Source organism: Budorcas taxicolor, chromosome 1, assembly GCF_023091745.1.
Source record: "Budorcas taxicolor isolate Tak-1 chromosome 1, Takin1.1, whole genome shotgun sequence".
NCBI classification, from domain to species: Eukaryota; Metazoa; Chordata; class Mammalia; order Artiodactyla; family Bovidae; genus Budorcas; species Budorcas taxicolor.
Genome location: NC_068910.1, coordinates 170,381,800 through 170,396,362, shown reverse-complemented (window position 1 = coordinate 170,396,362; position 14,563 = coordinate 170,381,800).

Here is a 14,563-nt window from a genome sequence, read left to right as displayed (position 1 = left end):
GCTCCAATACTTTAGCCACCTGATTCAAAGAGCTGATTCATTGGAAAAGAACATGATACTGGGAAAGATTGAGGGCAGGAGGAGAAGGGGGTGATAGAAGATGAGTTGTTTGGGTAGCATCATTGACTCAATGGACATGAATTTGAGCAAATTCCTGGAGAGAGTAAAGAACAGGGAAGCCTGGCATGCTGTAGTCCATGGGGGTGTAGAGTTGGAAACAGCTGAGTGACTTAACAACAACAACTACAGAAAAGTGGGGTGAAGCTGGAGAACACATTCAAAAGAACTTGTAACTCTTTTCAGTAATCACACTGGTGGTATCATTATTGGCTCCTATGGACTAAAGATGGAATAATTTGAATAATACTGAGGAAAATAAATACAATGAATCAATACACATCAAATATATTTAAAACCATGATTTCATCTGGATACAGAAAACTACTTGGTCATTTGGTCATCATTGGAGGATGCTTAGAAACCATCTCTTTATTTTGAAAACTGGTAAATAAAAGAAAACAATCAAGCATTTAGGCTGCCTTTCCTGTATAAACTGTAACACTAGGTAACCAAATAGTAGATGATGTGAAGTTTCTCTTTATGGAAGCAGTCCAGCAGATAACAGAAGAAGAAGAAACAGAATTTGAATATGAGCAGTATTTCACAATCTCTAATGAATTAGTATGAATGTAAGTTTTGAGCGCCTATGGCTGTTAGCTTCAGGAAAAGATAGGTAAACAGTTTGTGCCTGGAAGAACACAACACCTCTTATAAAGTAACATTGACCCCTTCCCTTTTAATAATAATCAAACCTGAGTATGGTTCAGCCTGGATATATAGGGTGCTGCTTTCTGTTGAAGTTCATAAGCTGTTGCTTTGAAAAATTTTTAAAAATTTTGGCTATGCCAAAACTTAGTAGATGGCTGGTCTCCTAGCTTTCTGTTGCACCCTGCAGTTAAAAGTCCTGACTACTCTGGCTTGGAGCTTGAAAAAGCTAACTCCTGTGTCCCACACTAGAGCTGTTTATTTGGTGGTTGTAAAATGGAAGCCTTACTGAAGACTGTATCTCAATGCCTATTCCTTCCATTTTCCTCAGAATCTTCAGCTAGAAAACAGGAGCAAACTGATTAGAGAAGTTCAGATTGAGTGTTATCTTCCAGATGGGGTAAAGCTAGCTGTGGATGGGAGGGATGCAGAATGGAGAGGCCAGTTAAATAAATGATAGGCATATACATTGAAAATTATGTCTGGATAAAGTTTTTGGCTGTGGTTCTTGCTAGGAGACCAGCCATCTACTAAGTTTTGGCGTAGCCAAAATTTTTTAAAATTTTTCAAAGCAATAGCTTATGAACTTCAGTCCTTAAAATAACTCCAGGCCCCAAATCCGTACTCAGCATGAAGTCAGCTCCCAAAGTTGTACATTCCCAGGAAAGACTTGAATGAAATCTTTGAAGAAAACAGGCCAGGAAAATCCTCTTTGTATACCTTATGTGATTTTTTTTCATTGAGATATTTGGGATAAAAAATACTATCTTAAGTATATTTTGGGAAAAGAAATGAGATTCTCTCAACTCCACCTGTCAAACAATTCCTTTCTCCACTAAGTTTTGAGTACTACTTATAATAGTCTCGTATCGACACTGTCATATTCTCATTAAATTCAATGTATGTCGGTCTATTTCTGGATTTCATTCTGCTTCATTGACCTACTTATTTATGTAGTATTACCAAATTTAAAAAATGGTACTATGATGATGCTGTAAAATTGCATGAAATATAAAGCACTACTAAAAACCTCTGGAATGTCAGAAATCAGGAAACTTCAAAGAATGGGAGTTCTTCTTTCTAGAATTCTGCCATTAAAGTAACTCAGCTCTAAAATTCATATTCTGGGTGACTTTTAGTCCAAAATTTCAAATTCCTCAGAAAATCTGATTGGTTTAGCTTAGGTTAAGTATCAATCTCCATATCAAGTATCTATTCTTAGGCGGACAGATTCATGTATTACAGACATGACTGCCCAACCCTGTGTACCAGTGGGAGGTTGCAAAGAAACAAAGTGTTGTGAGCTGAACAGTACTCCAAAAACTGTCCACTCCATTATGCCCACCTGCCCATTTCATACATCTGAAGCCTTCCTGTCACTGCATGGTACATCTCTCCCACACACAGCTGCACCACACCTTTCCAGTGGGAGATGATGCAAACTTCTGTCCCTGTGCTGACCAATGGCATAAGATTATATAGCTGCAAGTCAGGGATTTTCTACAGCATGCTTACTCCACCCGTTCTGTCAACACCACAGTTCAAAAGCATCAATTCTTCGGTGCTCAGCTTTCTTTATAGTCCAACTCTCACATCCATACATGACTACTGGAAAAACCATAGCCTTGACTAGATGGACCTTTGTTGACAAAGTAATGTCTCTGCTTTTTAACATGCTGTCTAGGTTGGTCATAAGTTTCCTTCCAAGGAGCAAGTGTCTTTTAATTTCACAGCTGCAATCACCATCTGCAGTGATTTTGGAGCCTAGAAAAATAAAGTCAGCCACTGTTTTGACTGTTTCCACGTCTATTTGCCATGAAGTGATGGGACTGGATGCCATGATCTTTGTTTTCTGAATGTTGAGCTTTAAGCCAACTTTTTCACTCTCCTCTTTCACTTTCATCAGGAGGCTCTTTAGTCCTTCTTCACTTTCTGCCATAAGAGTGGTGTCATCTGGCATATCTGAGGTTATTGATATTTCTCCTGGCAATCTTGATTCCAGTGCGTGCTTCATCCAGCCCAGCGTTTCTCATGATGTACTCTGCATATCAGATAAATAAGCAGGCTGACAATATACAGCCTTGACACACTTCTTTTCCTATTTGGAACCAGTCTGTTGTTCCATGTCCAGTTCTCACTGTTCCTGACTTGCATACAGGTTTCTCAAGAGGCAGGGCAGGTGGTCTAGTATTCCCTTCTCTTTCAGAATTTTCCACAGTTGATTGTGACCCACACAGTTAAAGGCTGTGGCATAGTCAATAAAGCAGAAATAGATGTTTTTCTGGAACTCTCTTGCTTTTTCCATGATCCAGTGGATGTTGGCAATTTGATATCTGGTTCCTCTGTCTTTTCTAAAACCAGCTTGAACATCTGGAATTTCACAGTTCACATATTGCTGAAGCCTGGCTTGGAGAATTTTAAGCATTACTTTACTAACATGTGAGATGAGTGCAATCGTGTGGTAGTTTGAGCATTCTTTGGCATTGCCTTTCTTTGGGATTGGAATGAAAACTGACCTTTTCCAGTCCTGTGGCCACTGCTGGGTTTTCCAAATTTGTTGGCATATTGAGTATAGCACTTTCACGGCATCATCTTTTAGAATTTGAAATAGCTCAGCTAGAATTCCATCACCTTCACTAGCTTTGTTCCTAGTGATGCTTCCTAAGGCCAACCTGACTTCACATTCCAGAATGTCCTGCTCTAGGTGAGGGTGAGTGTGAGTGTGAATATGAGTGATCATACGTTCGTGATTATCTGTGTCATGAAAATCTTTTTGTACAGTTCTTCTGTGTATTCTTGCCACCTCTTCTTAATATCTTCTGCTTCTGTTAGGTCCCTACCATTTCTATCCTTTATTTTGCCTATCTTTGCATGAAATGTTCCCTTGGTATCTTTAATTTTCTTTAAGAGATCTCTAGTCTTTCCTTTTCTATTGTTTTCCTCAATTTCTTTGCATTGTTCTCTGAGGAAGGCTTTCTTATCTCTTCTTGCTATTCTTTGAAACTCTGCATTCAAATGGGTATATCTTTTCTTTTCTCCTTTGCTTTTTGCTTCTCTTGTTTTCACAGCTCTTTGTAAGGCTTCCTCAGACAGCCATTTTGCTTTTTTGCATTTCTATTTCTTGGGGATGGTCTTTCTCCCTGTCTCCTGTACAATGTCATGAAGCTCCCATCAGGCACTCTGTCTATCAGATCTGGTCCCTTAAATCTATTTCTCACTTCCACTGTATAATCATAAGGGATTTGATTTAGGTCATACCTGAATGATCTAGTAGTGGTTTCCCCCACTTTCTTCAATTTAAGTCTGAATTTGGCAATAAGGAGTTCATGATCTGAGCCACAGTCAGCTCTCGGTCTTGTTTTTGCTGACTGTATAGAGCTGCTCCATCTTTGGCTGCAAAGGATATAATCAATCTGATTTCGGTGTTGACCGTCTGGTGATGTCCATGTGTAGAGTGTTCTCTTGTGTTGTTGGAAGACAGTGTTTGTTATGACCAGTGCATTCCCCTGGCAGAACTCTGTTAGACTTTGCCCTGCTTCATTCTGTACTCCAAGGTCAAATATGCCTGTTACTCCAGTAAATTTAGAGGTACATAAAAACATTCCGGGGGTACTTCAGCATGGAAAGTTTTGAGGGAATCAGTGTCCAGATTCTCATCTCTTACAACTGATCCCTCTGAGACTCGTTTCAGTTTGAGGACTCTTGAGTCTCTGCTTCCCCATCTTCTCTTTTACAATAGACTCTACCTTATTACAAGTGTACTCCCAGATCATGGATCTTACTCTGGTTCATTTATCAGGATGTAAAACCCCAGGAGGACTGAATAACAATGAATCTTATGCCATTCATACTGGAGAAGCTTTGTTTAATCAAGGCACCATAAATACACAGGTGTCATTTGCTGTCTAATGTTTTTCGGTTGAGAGAGAAACATTGAAGTAAAGTGAAGTGAAGTGAAGTCGCTCAGTCGTGTCCAAGTCTTTGGGACTCCGTGGACTGAAGCCTACCATGCTCCTCCATCCTGGGATTTTCCAGGCAAGAGTACTGGAGTGGGTTGCCATTTCCTTCTCCAGAGGATCTTCCCAATCCAGGGATCGAACCTGGGTCTCCCGCATTGTAGGCAGACGCTTTACCATCTGAGCCACCATTAGAAACAGGATATTCTGAATTCAGATATGTTAGGAAGTGGCACAGGGCTTCCCAGGTGGCTCAGTGGTAAAGTCTGCACCTGCCAATGCAGGAGACACTGGTTTGATCCCTGGGTTGGGAAGATCCCCTGGAGAAGGAAATGGCAACCCACTCCAGTGTCCTTGCCTGGAGAATTCCATGGACAGAGGAACCTGGCAGGCTATAGGGGTCATAAAAGAGTCAGACACCACTAAGTGACTGGGCGTGCAGGAAGTGGCACAGCAGGAGAAATGACAGTTTCCCATCAATGACTTAGTCTCTTTACCCCCCTGACTCTTGTTAAAGAAGTATTCCTCTGTGAAAGGGTCCCTAAAAATCAGAGCAAAGACCGTTGGTAGAAAATGGGGGCTCTGGCCCCTTATCCCACCCAGGTGATAAACCCATGACAGGATCTGTATCTTGTCTAACTTGGATACAAAAGATTTGATAAGACCGGAGGTGGGGCCAAGATGGCACAGTAGGAAGGCCCTAAGCTCACCTTCTGCCAGGGACACACCAAAGTCACAACTATGTAAACTGGAAGGCTAGCAGGAAAAACTGCCTACAGGTAAAGATACAAAGAAGGAACCACAATGAGATGGGAAGAAGGGGCAGAGGCATGGTATAATTAAGACCCATATCCCTGGGAGGTGTGTGTGTGTGTGTGTGTGTACACCACATGCTCAGTCGTGTGGAACTCTTTGTGACCCCATGGACTGTAGCCCGCCAGGTCTTCTGTCCATGGAATTTTCCAGCAAGAATACTGGAATAGGTTGCCGTTTCCTCCTCTAAGGGTCTTTCCCACCCAGGGACGGAATCCATGTCTCCTGTGTCTCCTGCATTGGCAGGCGGGTTCTGTACCTACTGAGCCATCAAGGAGTGACTCACAAAGGAGAAAATAATTACAATCACAGAGGTCCTCCCCAAAGAACAAGTGGTCTGAGACCCCACCCAGCTCCCCAGTCCTGGGGTCCTGCACCTGGAAGACAAGCCCCCAGAACATTTGATTTTGAAGGCCAATGGGATTTACTTTCAGGAGGCCCACAGGGCTGTGGGAAATGGAAATTCCAATCTTAAAGGGAACACACAAAATCTCAGGGGGCCCCAGGGCTTCTGCAGTAGTTTGAAAGGAGCTTGAGTCAGACTTGCCTGCTGATCTTGGAAAGTCTCCAGAGAGGCAAGAGGAAACTGGAGCTCACTGTGGGGACATAGATGCTGCTGGCAGCTGTTAATATTTTTAGATGTTCATTCTACCACATGGACAATGATTTTGGCAAGCACATTCTTAGAATCCACCCTCTAGCTTATAAGCCTGGGGACCTGGGTCTGCCCACCAGTACTAGGATGCCTCATGCTAAGCAACCAGCCAGGTGGAGACATAGTCCCACCCACCAGCAGGTTTGCTACCTTAAGACTACCTGAGCTCTTAGCCACCCCAGGACACAGACCAGTCCACTTGACAGCCCAGGACCTGCCATATATATCAACACATTGGCACTAACCCTTGGAGCCCTAGGGTCCTGCAGCCAGAGACCCTGGGGTCTGACTCCACCCCCAGTGGACAGGCTGCAGCCGCAGAACCACCACAGCCTAGCAGCTTTCTAAACCAGCATCCAGCCAAACCATGAGCAGACCAGCATTAGCTCTGGGTCCTGCAGCTACAGACCTGGGAACCTGTCTTTGCTCACCAGTAAGCCAGCACTAAACCCAAGACCTCCTGGACTCCAGCCCCATGTAGGGTCCAGCCCTAGTCACCACCAGGCCAACACCAGCTTTGGGATATGCCCAGCCCTATAGCCAGCTGTGTCAGGAACTGGTCCCACCCACCAGCTGGCCATCACTAGATCTGGGAGCCCAGCTCCACAACTACCTGCTCCAGAAGCCAGCTCCACCACCAGTGGGTCAGGGTCCTCCTTGGGCCTGCCGCCAGCATCTTTGTTTCTGTTGTTGTTTGCAGTTACTTTTGTTGTTTTTGTTCTTTGTTCTTGGCCATGCTGTGCAGTTTGTGGGAGTTTAGTTTCCTGATCAAGGATTGAACTTGGGCTCTGGCAGTGAAAGCAGTGAGTCCTAACTAGTCCTAACCAACACTGCCAGGGAACTCCCAGACCCAGCCTTGCCAATCAGTGGCTGGCAGTCTCCACACAAGGCAGGGCCTGGCAACAAACCAGACTGAGGGCCAGGCATACTGGCCAGACCATCCACAAGAGTCAGCCCACCACGACAGAAGGACCCATGCAACCCAAATAGGGGGCACCCATAGAACATATAGTTCTGGTGACCAAAGGGAGGTGTACTGCTGGGATGCATAGGACATCTACAAAAGGCTACTTCTCCCAGGTCAGGAAATGTAACCAATCTACCAGATAAATAGAGATAAAAACAGCAACTTAGACAAAATGTGGCTACACAGAAGGATTTTCCAAATGAAGGAACAAGATAAAACCGCAGAAGAAATAAGTGAAGTAGACATCAGCAGTCAACCTTATAGAGAGTTCAAAGTCATGATCTCAAAGATGTTCAAAGAACTTGGGAGAAGACTCAATGAACTGAGTGAGAAGTTAGAAGTTTTATTTATTATTTTTTAAAATTTATTAATTTTCGGCTGTGCTGGGGTCTTGATTGCTGCACGTGGACTTTCCCTAGTTGTGGTTCAAGGGCTTCTCATTTCGGGGGCTTCTCTTGTTGCAGAGTACAGGCTCTAGGCATGTGGGCTCTAAACAGCAGGCTTAGTGGTTGTGGCACACATGCTTAGCTGCCCTGAAGCATGTGGAATCTTCCCAGACTGAAATCGAACCCATATCCTTTGTATTGGCAGGTGGATTCTTAACCACTGGACCACCAGGTAAGTCAAGTTAGAAATTTTAAACAAAGAATTAGAAAATATAAAGGAGAACCAAATGAAAATGAAGAATATAATCACTGAAATGCAAAACATATTAGAAGGACTCATTAATAGATTACATGATAACAGAGGAATGGATCATCAAGCTGGAACCCTCTGTCCAGGAACTCTCTGTCCCAAACAAGATTGGCTCAAAACAGACCACACCAGTAACACTGTAATTAAAACAGAAAAAGTTACAGATAGAGAAAGTTAAAAGCAGCAAGCGAAAAAGCAAGTTATCTACAAGGGAACTCCCATAAGGCAATCAGCTGATAGGCAGACAATCTGCAGGCACAATATACTTGAGGTGATAAAAGGGGAAAACCTGCAACTAAGGCAATGGCACCCCACTCCAGAACTCTTACCTGGAAAATCCCATGGATGGAGGAGCCTGGTGGGCTGCAGTCCATGGGGTCGCTAAAGAGTCAGACACGACTGAGCGACTTTACTTTCACTTTTCACTTTCATGCATTGGAGAAGGAGATGGCAATCCACTCCAGTGCTCTTGCCTGGAGAATCCCAGGGACGGGGGTGCCTGGTGGGCTGCCATCTATAGGGTCGCACAGAGTCGGACACGACTGATGCGACTCAGCAGCAGCAGCAGCAGCAAGATACTCTACCCAGCAAGACTTTCATTCAGATTTGATAGAGGTCAAGTTTTAGTCAACAGCTAAAACAGTTCAGCACCACCAAACCAGCTTTACAAGAAATGTTGAAGGGACTTTCTAAGAAGAAGAAGATTAAAAAAAAAAAAAAAAAAGACCGCTTCTAGAAACATGCAATGAAAAAAGGAAAAATCCCACTGGTAAAGGCAAATATGGGCTTCCCTGATGGCTCAGCAGATGAAGAATCCACCTGCAATGCAGGAGAGGCAGGTTTGATCCCTGGGTTGGGAAGATCTCCTGGAGAAGGAAATGGCAACCCATTCCAGTATTCTTGCCTGGAAATTCCATGGACAGAGGAGCCTGGAGGGCTACTGTCCATGGGGTCGCAAAGAGTCAGATACTACTGAGCACACACACAGAGGCAAATATATACAGTAAAGGTAACAAAACTGCCATGTATAAAGCTAATAGGAAGGTTAAAAGATAATAGTAGTAAAATAATCTGTATCAGCAGTAAGAATACCCAAACAAAAATGAAATATGATGTCAAAATCAGTAAATGTGGTGGTGGTAGGGGGGAGTAAAAATGCAGGGTTGTTAAAATGTATTTGAATTTAAGAGATCAGCAACTTTAAAAAAAGTATGGCTATCTACAGTATGGCAAATATAGTAAATAACTATGTAATATCTTTGAATGGTTACCCAGTCTAGCTAGAAATATTGTGATTATTTTGAAATGGATAGAAATACCAAATCATTTCGTTGTATAACAGGAGTTAACAGCATTCTGGATAAGTTGTACTTTAAAAACCACAAAGTCATGTTAAAAGCATTCATATTTGTGGTTACCGGAGGCAAGAAGTGGGGGAACTGGATGAAGGTAATCAAAAGATACAAAGTTCCAGTTATAAGGGATTTAATGCACAACATGATAAATATAATTAACTGTTGGGGAAGGGATAAAGTATGAGTTTGGTATCAGCAGATACAAAAGTACTATATATAAAATAGATAAACATCAAGGGCCTATTATAGCACAGGGAACTATATTCAGTTAAAAAATAACCCACTGCTGTATAAATCTTAAGAGTTCTATTACAAAAGAAAAATATTTTTTTCTACTTCAATTTTGTGTCTATATGAGATGATGGATATTCACTAAACATTGTGATAATCATTTCATGATTTCCGTTAGTCAAATCATTATGCTATAAATCTTAGATTTATACAGAGTCATGGACTTCCCTGGTGGCTCAGACAGTAAAAGCATCTACCTACAATGTGGGGATACCCAGGTTCGATTCCTGGGCTGGGAAGATCCCCTGGAGAAGGAAATGGCAACCCAGTCCAGTACTCTTGCATGGAAAATCCCACGGACTAAGGAGCCTGGTAGGCTATAGTTCATGGAGTCGCAAAGAGTCAGACACGACTGAGCGACTTCACTTTCACTTTCATACAGTGTCATATGTCAATTATGTCTCAGTAAAGCTTGAAGGAAAATAAAAGATTTGATGAGACCAGTTTGATCCTATTATACATAGGCCAGCATATGTTTTATATTATCTCATAGATCTCATATGTTGCTTTCCTATTTTAAAATTTTTGTCTGCTGTTCTGATGGGGTGATTATCTAGCTTTTATCTAGCTATTATCCATTATCTAGCTTCCAAATCATTTATGCATTCTTCTTTGTCACTTAGTCTGCTATTCTTTGATTCTAGATCAATTTCTATATCAGCAATTTAATTGTCTGGTTTTGACTGGCTCATTTTTATAGTTTCTAGCTCCTTGGTCAATGATCTATATTTCTGTCAATAATCTTGCTCAATTTAGTTAGCACATTTATTGCTACTTTTTTTGAATTTGGGTTCTAACTGGGTGAGGAATTTGAATTTGGGTTCTGACTAACATTTATTGCTACTTTTTTGAATTTTGGGTTCTAACTGGGTGAGGTCTGCTTCATTATTTATTCTTTCAGGGGATTTCTCTTGTTCTGTTAATTGGGAGTAGTTCCTCTGCCTTTTCATTTTACTGAATTTGTTCTGTCTTTATGATTTTAGGAGGAAGAGTTATTACTGTGGTCTTGAAGTGGTATTATTATGAAGGAGCGCCCCTGTGTAGGCTGTGTGTACCCAGTATTTCTGGTGTAAGGGCTGATTTTAGTATGGACACCAGTCATGCCTTTCCTCGGGGTATGCTGGCTGATATCACCTTGACAGGGCACGTGGTTGGTGTTGTGGTGTCCAGAGGCTGCACTGGATGTTGTGTGGGGCCTCCTCTCTGCTCCACCCTCTGTTGTCACCCTGACAGGGTGAGGTCTGCTCCCTAGTTGTTGGATTAGAACCCCTGAGGGTCAGGTTTGATTAGGTTCCATTGCGCTTGAGTGCATGTGCTGCCACTAAAGGAGGTGATTGCTGAAGGAAGTGAGATCTGTGCGATCATGGAGGACTTATGTTCTCAGTTCCTCTCAGAAGCAGCTGAAGGTTGCATCCCTTTCTCTGTTGTGTTTGTCCCGGATCTAGTTCAGGGTTGTAGTGTGGAGTAGACTGAGACTGCAGGTCTGGGTATTGTGGCTGCAGGAATTGAGGTGGTCGTGAGTCTAGACCTCTCTGTCTCAGTGCATTTCCCAGCAGGCAAGGGTCTTGTATCCTCCGTGCAGGACTCCAGGACTGGAATATCCAGATTGTGGCTCACCCTTTTCATTCCCCAGGGTGAGGTCCACCCATGGGAACCTTCTCTCCCAGGAGGGCAGGTCCTGGTCCAATCTCTTTTTTTCTATACTAAATCCTTTGCAAGTCAAGTGGTTTCTAATTCTTTGCTAACAATAGAATTGAAGGAGAACCCAATTGTGTTGTAAACTATTAGCTTTGTAAATATATTTTTGATGCTAAATAAGATGTTTTCATCTTTAAAAAAAATAACTTAGAAGGAATTCAAAGAACCAAATCATACCATTAGACTGGAACTCCTTTTATTCCCAACTGCTTATTTATATGAATAAGATTTATCAGAAATGAAATCTATAAAAATGTGAAGATTGGAAATAATTCTTTACCTTGTCTCATTCTACTAATTAGACTTATTTACCCATAAAGTTATATATTTTAAAAAGTTCCATCTAATTCAGAAAGTGATAAACATCTGAGTTTTAATTTTTATATTTATTTTCTTTGATCAAATGTTTTTATATGGAAATTATTTCGATCATTTGTATTTACATAATATTGGTATGGCTGATCCAATCTAGAAGACATTTTTTAAAATCTTAGAGTCAAATTCACAGAGAGTTTAAAAACATTAATTTTATATATATGCATATTTTTACTACACAGAGTATGAGAGAATGGTCAATAAAAGACACTCAAACAAAGGAATGTAATACATTAGGATGGAATTCTGTGAAGGAAGTAGAATGTAAATAGGAGTTTAAGGAAGTAAAAAATGGTCTAAAACTTTTAACTGTTGAAAAAGAATTTGTTCTAATTTTTAAGTGAATGCTAATTATTTTTAAACTGCTATATTGTTAAGTTTCTCCTGCATTTATTTGTAGGAATGGTGTATTTTATTTTTAAATGTCAATATTTATAATATACCCCACATTATATTCACTTAAAACTTATGCTGAAAAATCTTAGGTAACTTAAAATTGTGCAACAAATTTTTAAAAAATCCTTTTGAGGAACTACTGGCAAAGAAATTTGCAGACTGGAATGCAAAAGTAGGAAGTCAAGAAACACCTAGAGTAACAGGCAAATTTGGCCTTGGAATGCGGAATGAAGCAGGGCAAAGACTAATAGAGTTTTGCCAAGAAAATGCACTGGTCACAGCAAACACCCTCTTCCAACAACACAAGAGAAGACTCTACACATGGACATCACCAGATGGCCAACACCGAAATCAGATGGATTATATTCTTTGCAGGCAAAGATGGAGAAGCTCTATACAGTCAGCAAAAACAAGACCAGGAGCTGACTGTGGCTCAGATCATGAACTCCTTATTACCAAATTCAGACTCAAATTGAAGAAAGTAGGGAAAACCACTAGACCATTCAGGTATGACCTAAATCAAATCCCTTATGATTATACAGTGGAAGTGAGAAGTAGATTTAAGAGAATAGCTCTGATAGATAGAGTGCCTGATGAACTATGGAATGGGGTTCATGACATTGTACAGGAGACAGGGATCAAGACTATCCCCATGGAAAATAAATGCAAAAAAGCAAAATGGCTGTCTGGGGAGGCCTTACAAATAGCTGTGAAAAGAAGAGAAGTGAAAAGCAAAGGAGAAAAGGAAAGATATCAGCATCTGAATACAGAGTTCCAAAGAATAGCAAGAAGAGATAAGAAAGCCTTCTTCAGCGAACAATGCAAAGAAATAGAGGAAAAAAACAGAATGGGAAAGACTAGAGATCTCTTCAAGAAAATTAGAGATACCAAGGGAACATTTCATGCAAAGATGGGCTTGATAAAGGACAGAAATGGTATGGACCTAACAGAAGCAGAAGATATTAAGAAGAGGTGGCAAGAATACACAGAAGAACTGTACAAAAAAGATCTTCACGAACAAGATAATCACGATTGTGTGATCACACATCTAGAGCCAGACATCCTGGAATGTGAAGTCAAGTGGGCCTTAGAAAGCATCACTATGAACAAAGCTAGTGGAGGTGATGGAATTCCAGTGGAGCTATTTCAAATCCTGAAAGATGATGCTGTGAAAGTGCTGCGCTCAATATGCCAGCAAATTTGGAAAACTCAGCAGTGGCCACAGGACTGGAAACGGTCAGTTTTCATTCCAATCCCAAATAAATGTAATGCCAAAGAATGCTCAAACTACCACACGATTGCACTCATCTCACACGCTAGTAAAGTAATGCTCAAAATTCTCCAAGCCAGGCTTCAGCAATATATGAACCGTGAACTTCCTGGTGTTCAAGCTGGTTTTAGAAAAGGCAGAGGAACCAGAGATCAAATTGCCAACATCTACTGCATCATGGAAAAAGCAAGAGAGTTCCAGAAAAACATCTATTTCTGCTTTATTGACTATGCCACAGCCTTTGACTGTGTGGATCACAACAAACTGTGGAAAATTCTGAAAGAGATGGGAATACCAGACCACCTGACCTGCCTCTTGAGAAATCTGTATGCAGGTCAGGAAGCAACAGTTAGAACTGGACATGGAACAACAGACTGGTTCCAAATAGGAAAATGAGTACATCAAGGCTGTATATTGTCACCCTGCTTATTTAACTTTTATGTAGAGTACATCATGAGAAACACTGGACTGGAAGATACACAAACTGGAATCAAGATTGCCGGGAGAAATATCAATAACCTCAGATATGCAGATGCTGCTGCTGCTGCTGCTGCTAAGTCGCTTCAGTCGTGTCCGACTCTGTGCGACCCCATAGATGGCAGCCCACCAGGCTCCCCCATCCCTGGGATTCTCCAGGCAAGAACACTGGAGTGGGTTTCCATTTCCTTCTCCAGTGCATGAAAGTGAAAAGTGAAAGTGAAGTCACTCAGTCGTATCCGACTAGTAGCGACCCCATGGACTGCAGCCTACCAGGCTCCTCTGTCCATGGGATTTTCCAAGCAAGAGTACTGGAGTGGGGTGCCATTGCTGTCTCCGCAGATATGCAGATGACACCACCCTTATGGCAGAAAGTGAAGAGGAAATAAAAAGCCTCTTGATGAAAGTGAGAGGAGAGTGAAAAAGTTGGCTTAAAGCTCAACATTCAGAAAAAGAAGATCATGGCATCTGCTCCCATCACTTCATGGGAAATAGATGGGGAAACAGGGGAAACAGTGTCAGACTTTATTTTTTGGGGCTCCAAAATCACTGCAGATGGTGACTGCAGCCATGAAATTAAAGGATGCTTACTCCTTGGAGGAAAAGTTATGACCAACGTAGATAGCATATTCAAAAGCAGAGATATTACTTTGCTGACTAAGGTCTGTCTAGTCAAGGCTATGTTTTTTCCAGTAGTCATGTATGGATGTGAGAGTTGGACTGTGAAGAAGGCTGAGCCCCGAAGAATGGATGCTTTTGAACTGTGGTGTTGGAGAAGACTCTTGAGAGTCCCTTGGACTGCAAGGAGATTCAACCAGTCCATTCTGAAGGAGATCAACCCTGGGATTT